The following is a 14913-nucleotide window of genomic DNA, read 5'->3' as shown; positions in this document are numbered from 1 at the left end:
TGGCTGGTTCAGACTTCATTATCTCTTATCCTTAGCCATCAGGAAAATGCAAATCAAAATGACAATGAAACTGTATCTTACTCCGGTCCGAGTAGCTTAGATCAAGAATACAAGTGACAGCTCATGCTGGAGAGGATGCAGAGTAAGGGGAACGCTCTTCCACTGCTAGTGGTGTGCATGCTTATACAGCCACTTTGGAAATTAATATGGCAGTTTCCCAGAAAACTGGGAATTGATCTACCTCAAGACCCAGTTGAACCACTCCTGGGTATATACCCAAAGGACAGTCTACCATATCAGAAGGACACTTGCACAACCATGCTCATAGCAGCTTTATTCAATTTGTCATAGCCAGAAACTGGGACAACCTAGATGTCCCTCAACCAAAGAATGGATAAAGAAAATGTGATACATTTATACAATGGAGTAGTACAGCTGTTAATAACATCAGGAAATTGTCAGGTACATGGATGGAACTAGAAAAGACATGCCAGCATTCAGGGAGACAGAGGCAGGCGAACCTCTGTGAGTTCGAGGCCAGCCTATTCTCCAGAGTAAGTTCCAGGATAGCCAGAGATACACAGGAGAGAGAGAGAGAGAGAGAGGGAGAGAGAGAGAGAGAGAGAGAGAGAGAGAGAGAAGGAGGGAAGGAGGGAGGGAGGGAGGGAGGGAGGGAGGGAGGGAAGGAGGAAAGGAGGAAAGGAAGGAGAGAAGGAAAAGTTATCCTGAGTGAAGTAACCCAGTCCCAGAAAGACAAACATGGTCGGTACTCATAAGTGAACATTAGCTGTAAAGTAAAGGAGAACCATGCTACAACCCACAGACGCAGAGAAAACAAATAACAAGGAGGGCTCACAGTGGGCAGTGTGAGTCTCACTGTGAAGGGGAAATAGAACAGACATTGCCAGTGGAGAAGGGGACCTGAGAGGGGAATGGGCATGGGAACAGGAGGGATGAGGTGGAGGAGGGTGGAGGGATAGAGTACTGGGAAAGACGATTGGAATCTGGGAGCATCTCTGGGATGAACTAGAACCTAGAGCAATGGAAACCCAGGAATCTGTGAGGCTGAGAGTCTAGCTGAGTCTAGCTAAGACTCCTCCCAGGAGATCTAATTCCTTCAGACCTGACACTGCACTGACGCCAGCAGAGTCGAGATCTTCCTACGATGTCAACAGTGTTCTCACGTACACCCCTTCATTTAAGCTCCATCTATGTCTTAAAAAACAGTATCCTCCACGCACAGCTTCCCTGTGTATGCGTGGTGTAATCGTACCTACTTAAAATCCAGCAGAACATCACCTGCTTTCTAAGAGATTCCCACAAGCACCCGCATGGCAGCTCACAATTGTCTATAACTCCAGTTCTAGGGGAACCAACATCCTCACAGGCTATACACAGGCAAAACATCAGTGTACATTAAATAAATGAAATCTTAAAAGATTTAAAAAAAGAAGTAGGTGTAGAAGCATATAACCCAGTACCGCACTCCTGAGTTGTAACTGAAGGGCTTTATGTGAGCATACCACGCAGATGGTGTCACAATGATGTTCTTGCTGCACTGGTCACAATAGCCAGGCAAAGGACCAATTAAGAGGAACACCAACAGGTGAATGGCTAAAGAAAATATGGTACAACTACATAACAGAATTTTATTCATCCCATTAAGAAAACTGAAACCAAGATATTTACAGGGGAAAATGGATAGAACTGAAGATCATTAAGTAAAATAACCCAAACTCAAAATAAGCAAATACTGCACAGTCTCTCTTATTGGTGGGCTACAGAGGAGGGGTATTCTGAACTGGGGGGAAGGGAGTGAGGGGAAGGGAAAAGGACAGAGTAGTGGAACACAGGAGACAAGAGAACTGAAGGGGAGAGGTAGGAGACCAACAAGAGGTGGGCAGAGGGAGCTTAGTGGGCCTTAAAAGAGGGAGATGAGTAAGTCAAGCTAAATGATATATAAGTATGAAAACACAATAAGGAAACCCATCACTTTGTATGCGAACAATAGAAAATATAAATTGCTTTTACAAAATAATAAATGTCTGACAATCAGCTTTGGCCTTTTTCTATTTATGTGATATTCCTTATATTTCTGTGAATTATCTAATTTACTAATGATGCAAACAAATATATATTCACAATATACATTCACAAAACCACAATGCTAGACACCAAACTCAAGGGAGCTTTTTCAACACGGGGTGGGTGATGGTTTTGGATATATAACTCAGGGAAAATCAAATCAGTAGATAGATGGAATTTTTTTCACGTCTGTGAGTGTGATGCTGAATTCTAAAACCCTGAAAATTGCAATGGACACAACCTTAAACCACAGCAGCAAACGCGCCACCCTTCTCAGGTTGTTATGGCAACTGGACTACTTGGGCTGAGAAGAGGGATTGGATCTTTTTGTCTGAGAGAGATTTTGTTGCTGGCTGCCATTAGAAATATTAAAAAAATGTTTACATATAAGTCTCAGAATATGACGAGGCCCCCAGATTCCCTCCTTCCTCGTTAACAAGTCCATGATGCTGTAATTGTTCAGGCTTAGGAAGCCATTCTGTTGACACATCACGGGTGTAATTTCCCATTTCTAGGAGTCACAATCTGACAAGAAAGGGAAACAATCGATGACTCCACCAGCTGTGACCTAAACCCCACAGTGAGCACATGACAAGGGAGCCCTAACGGTGCAAGAGCAGTGGTAACAACCGGTGTCTCATGGTCTAATTAAGGCCAACTACCCAGGGCTGGTGAGGTTAAGGAGTTTAGGGAACTTACTACCACTGCTTTACTAGAGCAGTATAACTCCTAACTACACTTTAAAACTTACCCTTATACCCGCAGGTAGGTGTAGCTCTCACCTCAAATCAAAAAGAAGCACCTCTTTGCAGCAGAGACCATTATAGAAAACCACAGCCAGCCGAAGTGTGGAGATGAACTGATGGTTGGATGCCCAGCCCCAGCGGGTACATTTACAGCACACCACACCTAAGGCTCAGCGACCATAGCGGGAAAGGGAGCAGAAGGACTGTGAAAGCCAGAGAACGAAGACGTCTGCGGATTTCTTAATGCACCACAGACTCAGAGAGATGCTTTAAAAACATAAAGTCCAGCGTTCGGGAACAGAGCAGGTGCACCTTTGTGAGTCTGAGGCCAGCAGGGAAGACAAAGCAAATTCCAGGACAGGCAGGGCTACACAGAGAAATCCTGTTTTAAAAACAACAACAATAACAACAAAACGTATTAAATTCCTCAGTCCCCCCAGCTAGAAGCCTTGCTGTACCCCCCTTTCGCTGCATGCCCTCCTAATTGTGATTGTTTCCACTCACTCATGATCTCATGACACGAAAGTGGCTGTTTCTCTCTTCTACCCAAGCCATCCCTAATGGCTTTATGTAATACCACCTAATCTTGGGGCTAGTCTCTCTCACCTACTGTTCAAATCATTCCCAAAGTGTATTGAATGAAAAGTGCCCCGCTCCTGAAGGATCGCCAATGTTGCTCTAAGGTCTGCACCTACAGGAATCGTGGTCCTGTGTCCTCAAGCCACAGAACATCTTACACACGCATATGTTAAATAATGTCAATCACATTAAACATGTTGAATTCTTCAAGCATTTTTAAATGATGAACATTTCCAAGTCCCCTCTTAGAGTCTGCTGAAATAAATGTGTGGTACATTACCAATAGTTATGCTACCATGTAATAGCACAGCAGACTGTCACTCCTACTGATCGACCCTTTCCCATCTTTCCCATCTTACCAGGCTGCTACCATCTACTCGCCACTTCTGGGGTCCTCATAGGTAAGGTCACCTAAGAGCTGTCTGCGTGCGGGCTCCTCATAGGTAAGGTCACCTAAGAGCTGTCTGCGTGCGGGCTCCTCATAGGTAAGGTCACCTAAGAGCTGTCTGCGTGCGGGCTCCTCATAGGTAAGGTCACCTAAGAGCTGTCTGCGTGCGGGCTCCTCATAGGTAAGGTCACCTAAGAGCTGTCTGCGTGCGGGCTCCTCATAGGTAAGGTCACCTAAGAGCTGTCTGCGTGCGGGCTCCTCATAGGTAAGGTCACCTAAGAGCTGTCTGCATGCGGGCTCCTCATAGGTAAGGTCACCTAAGAGCTGTCTGCGTGCGGGCTCCTCATAGGTAAGGTCACCTAAGAGCTGTCTGCATGCGGGCTCCTCATAGGTAAGGTCACCTAAGAGCTGTCTGCGTGTGGATTATCTCATTTTACATAATAATATTACTTCCAGCCATGTTGCCACAAACAACAGAATTTCGTTCTTTTTTTACAGCTAAGTATTTGCCCATTTGACATATGTACAGTGATTCTATATGCTTAGAAACATATCCATCATCTAGACAGTTACTAAATCAATAACTATTAAATTTTTCTATGAAACCTCTGTTTTGAGACTGATCAATTGCCAGGCTTTCTATAGCATCCCATTTATATTTAAAAAAAAAAGCCTTTGCTGATTACCTTCAAAAGTCATTCTTAAAATTGTTTGAAACGAACAATTACAATTTAGCTCAAAATATTTATCCACATAAAAATCCTTATGAAACAGTGTGATGATTTAGTCGATACTAACTGCACCAAGTTTGGGCCTTCCTAATGTAGCGCTGCAGAGAACAGGTTATGCACCCACATGAGAAAGGACGGAGCCCAGCATGCACTCTGTGAAATGTGGGAAAGAACTACTCTTCTCTGCAGTGCCTTCCGGAGGTGACAGTGTATCAGTTCCACTGTAATAATGACAACTGCGGGTCCTATTGAGCACTTGCCCCACACATGATAGCCACACCCTGTGCTTTCCACGGGTCACTAAGAGTAGTGTGAAAAGCACATGACCTTGTGACACAGTTCTATTTCAAAGACTCTTTGAGACCAGAGGTTCAAGTGGGACAAAGACTCAAACAACAAAAAATTCTCTAAAATAAAGCAGCAAACCTTTGTGAGGCACTCACAGGGTGCGGGGGGGGGGGGGGGTGCGTGCGTGTGTGTGTGTGCATGTGTGTATGTGTATGTATATGGGGTGTGTGTCTGTGTGTGAGCATGGTGTGTGCGTGCGTGTGTGTGTGCATGGTGTGTGTGTGTGTGCATGTGTGTGAGCATGTGTGTATGTGTATGTGTATGGGGTGTGTGTCTGTGTGTGTGCATGGTGTGTGTGTGCGTGCGTGTGTGTGTGCATGGTGTGTGTGCGTGTGTGTGTGTGTGTGTGTGTGTGTGAAGAGATTCCCTATTCCCTACAGATTAGATACATAAACCTGAGAAAACAAAATTCAGAGTCCACTCAAACAGCCTGGTACAGAGAGCAGTTCCTGGGTGATAAATGGGCAGGGTTCCAGCACCAGAGGCCAGGAGTGACCTCGCTGTAAATGAATATCTAGAGAGTATTCTGGGGGCTGTGACAAATCTGCAAATCTCAAGGACCTGGCAATCAAGATGCAAAGTGCATGCTGTAGCTGGGGTCACAGTGGTCCTAAGAACATGTCCCTACTGGAGCAGAGACCTTACTGTTTTTAAAGCTATGCTCAGGCCACAGCACAGTTCTGGGACCTGGAACATAACACTTCATAAATTTGGGTAACCAATGTCTCCTGGCGCGTATCCATTCTGCATATGAGGCTGGAAAATCAGAGCTTCCTGAAGTGAGGTCTGGAGACCTCTGCTGGTTGTCTGCAGATCACTGAAAGGAAAGGTTAAAGACAGGTCAAAGTCTGAGGTAGTGAAACAATACACAGTGACAGGGGAATGCCACAAGAAGTTTAGAAGTGTTTCTGGAATCTACAATTGGAGATAAAAATACTCTCGATTTGTTCAGATACGATTAATAGGAGGAAAGCAATTGTTTCCTAATGCTCAACTTTACGATAAGGATCACATCTCCTTACAGCACCATGTTCACTTTTTAAATGTTTAATGAAATTTAGCTAAATGAACGCCTAGCTCCGTAGTTACAGCACTTGCCAAACAAGTGTGATGCCAGAGTTTGCATCCTAAGATCCCACACGATGTGAGGTGGTTGTGGCCGCTACCGGTAACTCCATCACTTGAAATAAGGATTTCCCAGAGTGATGATCGGGCTAGCTAGACCAGCAATACTGTCAAGCTCGGGGTTCAGCTGATAGACCCTGCCTCCGTGAGTAAGGTGAGGAATGGGCCAGGAAAGCATCCGGTAGCAACTTTGGGCCTCCATATGCACACGCATACAAATTCATGTGCCCCATACACACGTGTGCCACACACAGGCAAACACACACACACGCACCCACACACATGAGAAAGAAAAAGATCTTTATATAGCATTTTAAAATACACTGCTATTTGAGAGACCATGAAGGAACAGAATATATGATTCTGAAAAGTTGTTGTTGGTTTTTTTTTTTAAAAAAAAAGTACCCCTGCTTTTTAAATTTAAAACTTAGAAAACAGGAAGAAACCATCCCTTCTCTTTAAAGTCAACTCTCAACACCATGCTCAGGTCATCTGGGATCCCACTGGACAGAATGGTGCTCATGCTGGAGAGGAGGTGCTGCTCTTTCATGAGAACGAGAGTCTGGTGCATCAAAAACACTCCCCACTCCCAGAAAGGAATGGAAGGAGCCCACGGGCCGCTGGAGCCATTGTCTTGATCATACCACAGCCCAACATCTTCCTAGATGGGAAGAGAACTAGGGACAGCAGAGAAAGTAAAAGGAGCTTTCTATAAACAAGATCAATACCAGGTATGCTTTAATAGTCAACTTGACAAGACTTAGAATCACCATGGAAACAAACCTCTGAGAGTGTGTGTAGGGAATAAACTAAATTAGGTTAACCAGGGTAGGAAGACCCACCCTAAGTGTAAGTGATTCCATTGCATGGGCATGAGTCCCACCGTGTGTGGAAAGGGTTGGGAGCAATCTAGGTCATCAAATGAATCAATATTTTTCTTCTAATACAGTGTATATCCGGGCTATTGGGAGACCATGATTGGAAACAGAATAGGAACTTAGACCTAAAGCCTGCAATCTATTACTGCTCCCTGAGCAGCCAATTAATCACATAAACTTCCCCAATAGGACAAATGCCTTCCTGATGCTGACTGTACATTATATATGTAATATATATAATATATATGATATATATAATTACAGATCACTTGGAGGAAAGCAGCATTCTGGCTCATCTTTCTGTTTTAACTTAACTATTATACACACACACACACACACATATAAAATGGTCATGGTGCTACCTCCTGGCACATGCATAAGTAATGATCACATACAACCTTATTTAACAAGAGATAAGGCATGACAGAGATCATATAAAAATGCTACACAAAGTTAGTAAGCATTCACACCATAACAACAGAGTTGAGGACCTTGGCAGTGTGTTACCAAAGATTTATGAGCACCTCGCAAGAGGGGCATCCCATAACGAGAAGCCCGCAGCATTGGCTTTAAGCCCAGGTGGACACAGAAGAAAAACAATTTCCGCCCATGTTCTTTTAATGGTTCCCCATATTTCACCTTCTCATTTCCCATTCATCCAGCCACTTAAGGAGATGAAATGAGAGGAGAGGAAGAATCTGAATGAGAATAAACGTCAGCAAAGGAGGAGTAGCACACAGCTTGCCCAAGCCTCATGCCCCTGCATTCCTGGAAAAGCGAAGCGGACAATCAAATGCTGTCTAATTAGGTGTTCACAGGTGTGGGAAGTGAGATTGACGGAAAAGCACTAGACACGAGAAAGGTGTGTGGTGCCTCATCTCTGGTCCTCATGAATACCAGAGTGTGCCAGGTCCCCTAGAGCTGGAGTTACAGGTAGTTGTGAGCTGTCCAACATGGGTGCTCAGGTCCCCCGTAAGAGCAACGCATACTCTTAGCCACTGAACCATCTCTCCGTGCCCCAAAAATTCAATTCTTTTTAGTATTATGGCATCTGTGTTAAGCGGGGAAGGGTTCAAGAAAGTCCTAGAGACACTTTCTCTTGTACACTCATGCTAGAAATTAGCATGAAAGATACCATGAAATCAAAATTACTTCTTTCCCATATGTAGTTATTTTGGTCAGGATTTAAGTTTCTAACGCTTGACAACTAAGTTTGAGTGTACACTTCGGATTCTCACTTGAGAAACGCTATGAAAAGAGATAGTTCTGAGAAAGAAGGAATTTCTAGGAGAGTGGCTAGTGGGTGACCACAGAGACCATCTGAAAAGGGTTCGGGAAGTTTTAAACTATACGTAGTTGAGCAGAAAGAAATGAAATTTCCTTTAAAGTATTTCAATAAAGAAAAAAATACCAGCAGCTACTGAATCAGGGCAGTGGGTCTATAGGGAGCTGATGTATTTCCTTTCACCTTTGTCCAAGTTTGAAGTCTTCAACAATTAAAATGTTTCAAAACACCCTAGTGGCTAGTCACAGTCCTAAAGGGCTTCAGTGAGACGTGGGTGAAAGGCCCTTGCCAGATTTAACAACCAAAGTACAAAAAATATGAAACTGGCATTTTATATATATACTTTATATAGCTGATCAGAAATTCATGTGGTTTAAGAAAACTGGTAGATCATTCATTGTATACCAAGTGATTTGTAATGCTTTATTCCGAAGCAAAAACACGCATGTGCCCAAAAGATGTATAAAAACAAATGCGTCTTTTATTAAGGAAAGAACAGCCTTTCCCTGCCACCGCTTTTAAAACTCCCAGGACATGTTTTCCACCTAAGACCTCTGAAAAGTTCTCTTTCACTGGAGAAAACTACATGACAACCACACAGCTGGACAGAACCTCTGCAATCCTGCAGGGCAAAGGCAGAAAATGTTTCCAGCATTAGGGATGCCATCCGTAAGACATCCGGGAACTGCATTCCAGCTACCTCTTGCTAAGCTAAGCTCTCTCTTCTTCCTTCCAAAATACGTCATTTAACTGTCTGTCAAAATAACTTGCCTGGTCTACCTGATCACACCACAGAGCTGCAGCCTCCCCTGGATTCCCTCCTCAGTGGCAAGCTGTTCAGAGAGCACCCAGTGAACAGCACACGCCCCTCTGCTCCTTCTCTCGTCCTGCCGGGCGCTGCGCTGGCCATCGGGAGGAGTAATTAGCAGGTTCATTATGTATGAAAGCAGCATCACACCACTTGGCTGTCTGGTTTGAGCGATCCCATCAGCGCTTCATTCATGTTCGGTGTCTGGGATACGATAAAGCTGCTCTTCCTTTCGGATTTTCCCCTCACCACTCAGAAACCACTAGAGCAACGTGTTAACAGAAGCACCGGGGAGAGAGGAAATTCTTCACCTCTGCAGACAGGAGGCTGAGGACGGAAAGTTGTCCGGGAGAAAGCCAAGGGAAGCAGAAGGTGCTACGGAACATCCGCGCTTCTGGAAAACACACCAGCATTAAAGCAGCGTGACTTGGGGACGTTTGCAATTCTGAATTACAGGTGAGCACAACTTTTCCAGTGCATGAACCATCTGCAGGAGTAAGCAGGGTTTCTCACGGCCGAGAGAGCCAAGAATTTTTAGTAAGTTCTGAGCACTGTGGTCAGATCAACTGCTGTTATTTGATAAAGGCAAAATTCACCCTTTGATTTCCATAATCCTATCCAAATGGAGTCTGCCTTGCTGTGAGCTGTCCTTACTAACAGCACAGGATTAGTGGGCCTCGGAGATGCTGCAAGAAATAAGACACATGGGTGAAAGAGATCACCACAGCACAGTCGAGGAGGCATTTGGAGTATGAGAGCTTACCACTCCTTACTGAGCTTCAGCCAACTGCTACCAGGTAAGATTCGATTTAATAACATTAATTCATAGCTTGGCTGCTGGAATGAACCCTACTACTGCAGTGGGCGAGCCAGGAGGTCTGAATTGCATGTGGTTCTCCATTTCTTAGGCTTTATGCTGATTGGAACCTTCTGAGGTAAACACCTGTTTCTACTTAGGCTGCATGCTAGTCACTCACAACTCGACAATCAAATGGCTTGCAGATCCCATTCATTTTTCACTGAATGGTCCCATCATTTTCTTCATGTTTTTAGAATTATAATTTTATTTAGTAGCTTGAAAGCCTGAGAGGAGTCCAGAATGCTGCCTAGGAGGCACCCGCAGAAGGTGTCACCAAGCTTGCCTGGGGAAAGGAGGGATTCACAGGCATGGTTAGCAACATTGCTGTCCAGGTTTTTCAAAGGCTCACAGGCTGATTTTAATTCTTAGCACACCAAAAACCCTAAACTGTGATGTCACTCTCATTCACACTGATGTAGACAATCTCTGGTGGGGTGAATTTATCCCAAAGATAGCAGGATATTTTAGAGCAGAGCAAATGACATTTAAGAACAGAACAAAAAGAAGTCTGGCACATTAAATCTTCCGAATTTTCCATCCAGGCTAGTGGCCCAAACTAAAAAATGCAAAGGACTAGCAAAGCCGTGGAGAATGTTATGGGTACAGGGTCTTGGAGAGACTGCCCATGCAGCATGAGGCTTCTACAGAGACTCTGGGTGTAGAGAGCACAGAAAGGGATCAATCCACAGCTTCCTTCACCTGATGCCATCTTAATTACTTCCCTCAAACATCATGGCTATGAAGTAACTGTGCTAAGTTCAACTGAAAAATCAGGTTCAAAAATCTCACAAAATGCCGTCCAACACTCCTATTTCTATTAGCTTGGCAGGGTGGGGATAAGAAAAACAACAAATGCATACCACACCTAACTAAAGAAATTCGCTAATCCAAGAAAAACCATCAAAGTTGTTACTCTGAAAACAAACATGAGCACCGGGGAGCTCCTGAGCAGACAGGGCCACTGGCCTGGCCTATCTAGGGCCTGAGTTCCATCCCCAGCACAAAGTAATAGCAAGGAGGAAAACTCTTCCATTTCATTCAACTCTTGGTTTTCAGTTCTTAACTAAGATAGTGGGACACCCGACTCCTCTGACTCTCTTCAGGACATTGCATACAATACCTTAAACGTCACATATCTTTTGCATCTGAAGTCAGTATAGACCCTCACTTGTCATTTTCCAGTGACAAAGGCAAGCCGTGGTTCCAATACAGACAGCAACGTGACTGTCATTTACATAACAGCCTAACTAAAGTGCTGGCTTCTTGCTTTTCCCCCAACAGCCGAGACTCATTGAATCCTTAAAGGTTCTTTTCATCCATTTCCACCTTATTTTATAGACTGACATGCTTCAAGAAAATGCATTTTAAGTGAAAAATACCAAATAATATTTCAAATCGTAATTTAAAATTTTAATTACCTAGAGGAAAAAATTTACAACTCTGTGCAGGATGGAAGGGGATGGAAGATAATGTCCCTGTATTTTATTTACTCACTGTTATGAGGAAGATTCACGTACCACTTCTCAGGGACTTTGCTTCCTTCCATAGCTTATCCTTCAGTGACAATGGATGGACAGACAGACACCAAATACCAACTCTTAAGTTAGTCTCTGACAGCATCAGTCCCAGTGAGCCTTCACTTTCTCTCCTATCTATAATAACCCATTCAGAAAGCTATGTCGTCCTCAGCAACAGCTTCCAAAAAAGATGTCGGAATTCGGAACAATCGACAGGTACCAATGTACTAAAAAGATAATAGCACCATTAGCTTTAGCATAGTACAGGCACAAATGGGTAGAGTTTAGCTTTTTATTATTTTATTTTATCTTTTTTTTTTTTGAGACAGGGTTTCTCTGTATAGCCCTCGCTGTCTGGAGCTCACTCTTTAGAACAGACTAGCCTCACTCAAGATCTGCCTGCCTGTGGGCATGTGCCACCACGCCCAGCAGGTTTAGTTTTTCCAATTGGAGGTGTGGTGTGAGACAGACAGAGACAGAGAACAGAGACAAAGAGAGACAGAGACAGACAGAGAGAGTGGTGTGTGGGTGGGTAGGTGGGCCACACCGTACATGGAGAGTCAGAGGAAACTCTGTGGAGTTAGTTGTCTCCTCCTACCTGTATGTGGGATTGAACACAAGATGCCAGGTTTACATGGCAAATGCCTCTGTTCACTGAGCCATCATGGCAGCCCCATGTAAGGGGTTTTAGAGTGAGTACCTTAAGACTGAGATTATTCATGGGAATTTTCCTTACTATCAGTAGATTTAACAATTTATGAGATTTTGAATCTTGGGGACTAGTCAATGACTACTATTGTTTCTGTGATTCAATAAGCTATGAGGTAAATGTTTTGGCTATCATATCCTTAATAGTGACATCTGTTATCCTTTATCTTAGATCCTGCCATTTATACCCTCCAAACTCCCGTTTACAATACCCTATAAGCTTCCTGTTTAAACTATAAGAAAAATAGGTACAAAGGTCAAAATGAAGCTCTTCCACCAAGTGTCCCTGATATTATACCAGTCTTTAAAAGGAAGTCATTTTACCATTTCAAAATTGGGAATATATATAAAATTCAAGTTAATATATTAGCATTTATCTTATCAAGAAGCCCTATTTTAAGTGTTTAAGTGTGTATCTGCTTAGGTACATTTCTATAACTTTAAGTTTTTAATTTTTAAAACAACTTTTCACTGTAGTATAGCGGTGAATGCAGTGTTCTGCTTAACACAATGGGTATTTTTTAGTAGGACTTCTGTAGGAAGTGCCTTATGGTTCATTTTCTTTAAGAAGTGACTGAGTTTTAATAAAGATGTAACTTGTCATGGACATTCTCCTCCTCTTCAGCTTGTTCCTGCTGGGAGAAAATGATCTTTGGTTTGTGACATCATGGTCTATGACTGGGGACTTGGCTGATATCAAATGTGATTATACCCTTTCAGGGGAGCTAGATGCCAAAGAGCTGCGAGCATACTCATCTCAAGTCACTGAGACACCAGAAAGATCCACGCAGGGACGGAATCAGGGAAAGTAAATGCTTCCCCGGTACCTGTCACTCTACAGTATCCACTGTGCAGGACAAAAGGACCACTTCACAGTTCACCTCACTGATCACTTGAAACATCATGGGGGTGTAAACATCACGTCACCTAATTTCTCAGATGAGGATAAAATGAGATAGAAGAAATTCTGGTAAGCAAGCCAGGGACATTAGTAAAGCAGGAGTGAGAAAAGACAAGACTCGGGGGCAAGACTGCTCCCAGTGCAACTGGGGACATCAAGGCTGCTCAGAAAAACATAAGAAAAGCTGTCAATAGACCTCAGATGGGAAAAACGGTGCCTCTCACTGAGAGAGTCCCAAGTATATATTCTCAGGTGGAGCCCAGGGGAATTAGTGTGGGACGTTCAAACTAGTGTGGGAGCCTGAGAGGGAGAAGGCCTAGTTAACACCCTTCTAAGAAAACAAGAATTCCTTAAGAGAGAATCTCCTTCATTAGTAAAAATACTAATGTTGAGCATCCTTCAACACAAATTTGCAAAAAAATATATAAAAGAAGTTCAGGAATTATAAGTCAGAGCTCAACAACGGAAATGATGACAAGAGTGTCTCTTGTCAACACATATACACACATGACCATCCTCCCTCATGTTATCATCTTTGGTTGTAACTGCAGCTAACTTCAAATGACAATGACAGACCAGACAGTTCTTCCACAAACACAGGTGTTTAGACTAATAGCAATTTCCCCAGCTCAAAATCCTAGTCATCTTTATGGCCTCTTAGGTATAAAACATATACAAATATTACACACAAAGCAATAACATCTCCACACATGACTACAAGCCAAGCTCATTATTTATGGTTACACCTTTTGCTGGAAATGACAGAACGTGACAAGATTGTAAAAGCACATATCTGTCCCTATGTAGTGATTAATTACACTGTATTATTGAACAGTTGGACAATCCTGACATTCTCTATTTTTCACATAACATGATATATTAGTCAAATAACTCAAGAATCCAGATCAATCAGAAAATGTTTTTATAGTTCTCTCGTGCAATGCCATGCTGCTGCTGTCAGAGTATGTGGGCCTTCCTACTTATCACTATAGAAATAGAGCATCAAATCCTGAGCTCTTTGAACAGCAAAACAAGACAATGTGCAGCTCAATTACTCTCATAAAAACCTTGAACTTTCTAGAACAATAACCCAAAGAAGCTGGCTGATGCACAATTAAGGTCTTGGTTTGTATGGGGCACTCCTCTGATACTAATCTCTTATCTGTTACATACTCTTACAAGGACAGTCATCTATGTGTGGTACTTTCTGGGAACTTGCAACACCTATAGAAAAGCCATTCATGGCTAGAAACGTCCACAGCCCTTTGATACTGCTTCTCCCATAAGACTTTGTCAGGTATCACTGAAAATGCATGTTTGTCTTGTCTAGGAAACTCTGCGTTACTTATGGGTAAGGGCCACAAGAAGAATGATCATACCCACTGTCTATTTTCAAGTATGCTCAGAAATAATTAATTAGTGGGTGTGCTCAATGAATATGAAAATATATTCTACTGGTACATTCTCAAGAACAGTCTCAAATGGGCAAAAAAACCAGTGATCCTGAATATACTTAAGTTTCCTTCACTAGTAAGAGGGCAAGTAGTTTACTCAGTAAAGTCTCAGTATGATGGTCTTTTAGAGCACTTGTACTGAAATAGAAGATATGTAGAAATCATACCCACCAAGGAAACTATTAGCAAATGAGAAAATATAATGCAGCATAGCTATCCTTATATTTCTGCTCTACTTGAAATACGGAAACCAAATTTTCCGCACTACGCTGAAATCCAGGAAAATCAATAGTCCCAAAGGACTATTTCAATTGTTTTTGTTGTTAAAAGGTAATTACAGGAAACTGTGGACAAACATTTTGCAAAAGAAACTGAAGAGATAGGGCCTCGGGAGAAGGCTCCAGACTTCAGAGCACTTGCTGCTCTTCCAGAGGAACAGGTCCCATACCCAGCACCCACATGGTAGACTACAACTCTCTGCAACTCCAGATCTAGGGGCTC

The 14913-nt window shown here is 43.0% G+C and overlaps 2 protein-coding genes across 4 annotated transcripts in view; one reads left to right on the top strand and one right to left on the bottom strand.

Annotated features, from left to right (window-relative positions):
* Aven (apoptosis and caspase activation inhibitor) overlaps positions 1-14913 on the bottom strand; it is a 142679-nt gene that overhangs the window by 86495 nt on the left and 41271 nt on the right. The window lies entirely within an intron of this gene.
* The window catches only part of Chrm5 (cholinergic receptor muscarinic 5), a 61899-nt gene continuing 55809 nt past the window's right edge, over positions 8824-14913 (top strand). The window contains exon 1 of one of the 2 annotated variants that reach the window (XM_075961718.1): positions 8824-9770. The gene's annotated coding sequence lies outside the window, so the exon portion shown is untranslated. The remainder of the gene's footprint in view (positions 9771-14913) is intronic. The other variant, XM_075961719.1, reaches the window with a different exon arrangement.

Source organism: Microtus pennsylvanicus, chromosome 2, assembly GCF_037038515.1.
Source record: "Microtus pennsylvanicus isolate mMicPen1 chromosome 2, mMicPen1.hap1, whole genome shotgun sequence".
Lineage (NCBI taxonomy): Eukaryota > Metazoa > Chordata > Mammalia > Rodentia > Cricetidae > Microtus > Microtus pennsylvanicus.
Note: the sequence above shows the minus strand (reverse complement) of the source record. Positions and strands in the feature narration are given on the sequence as shown.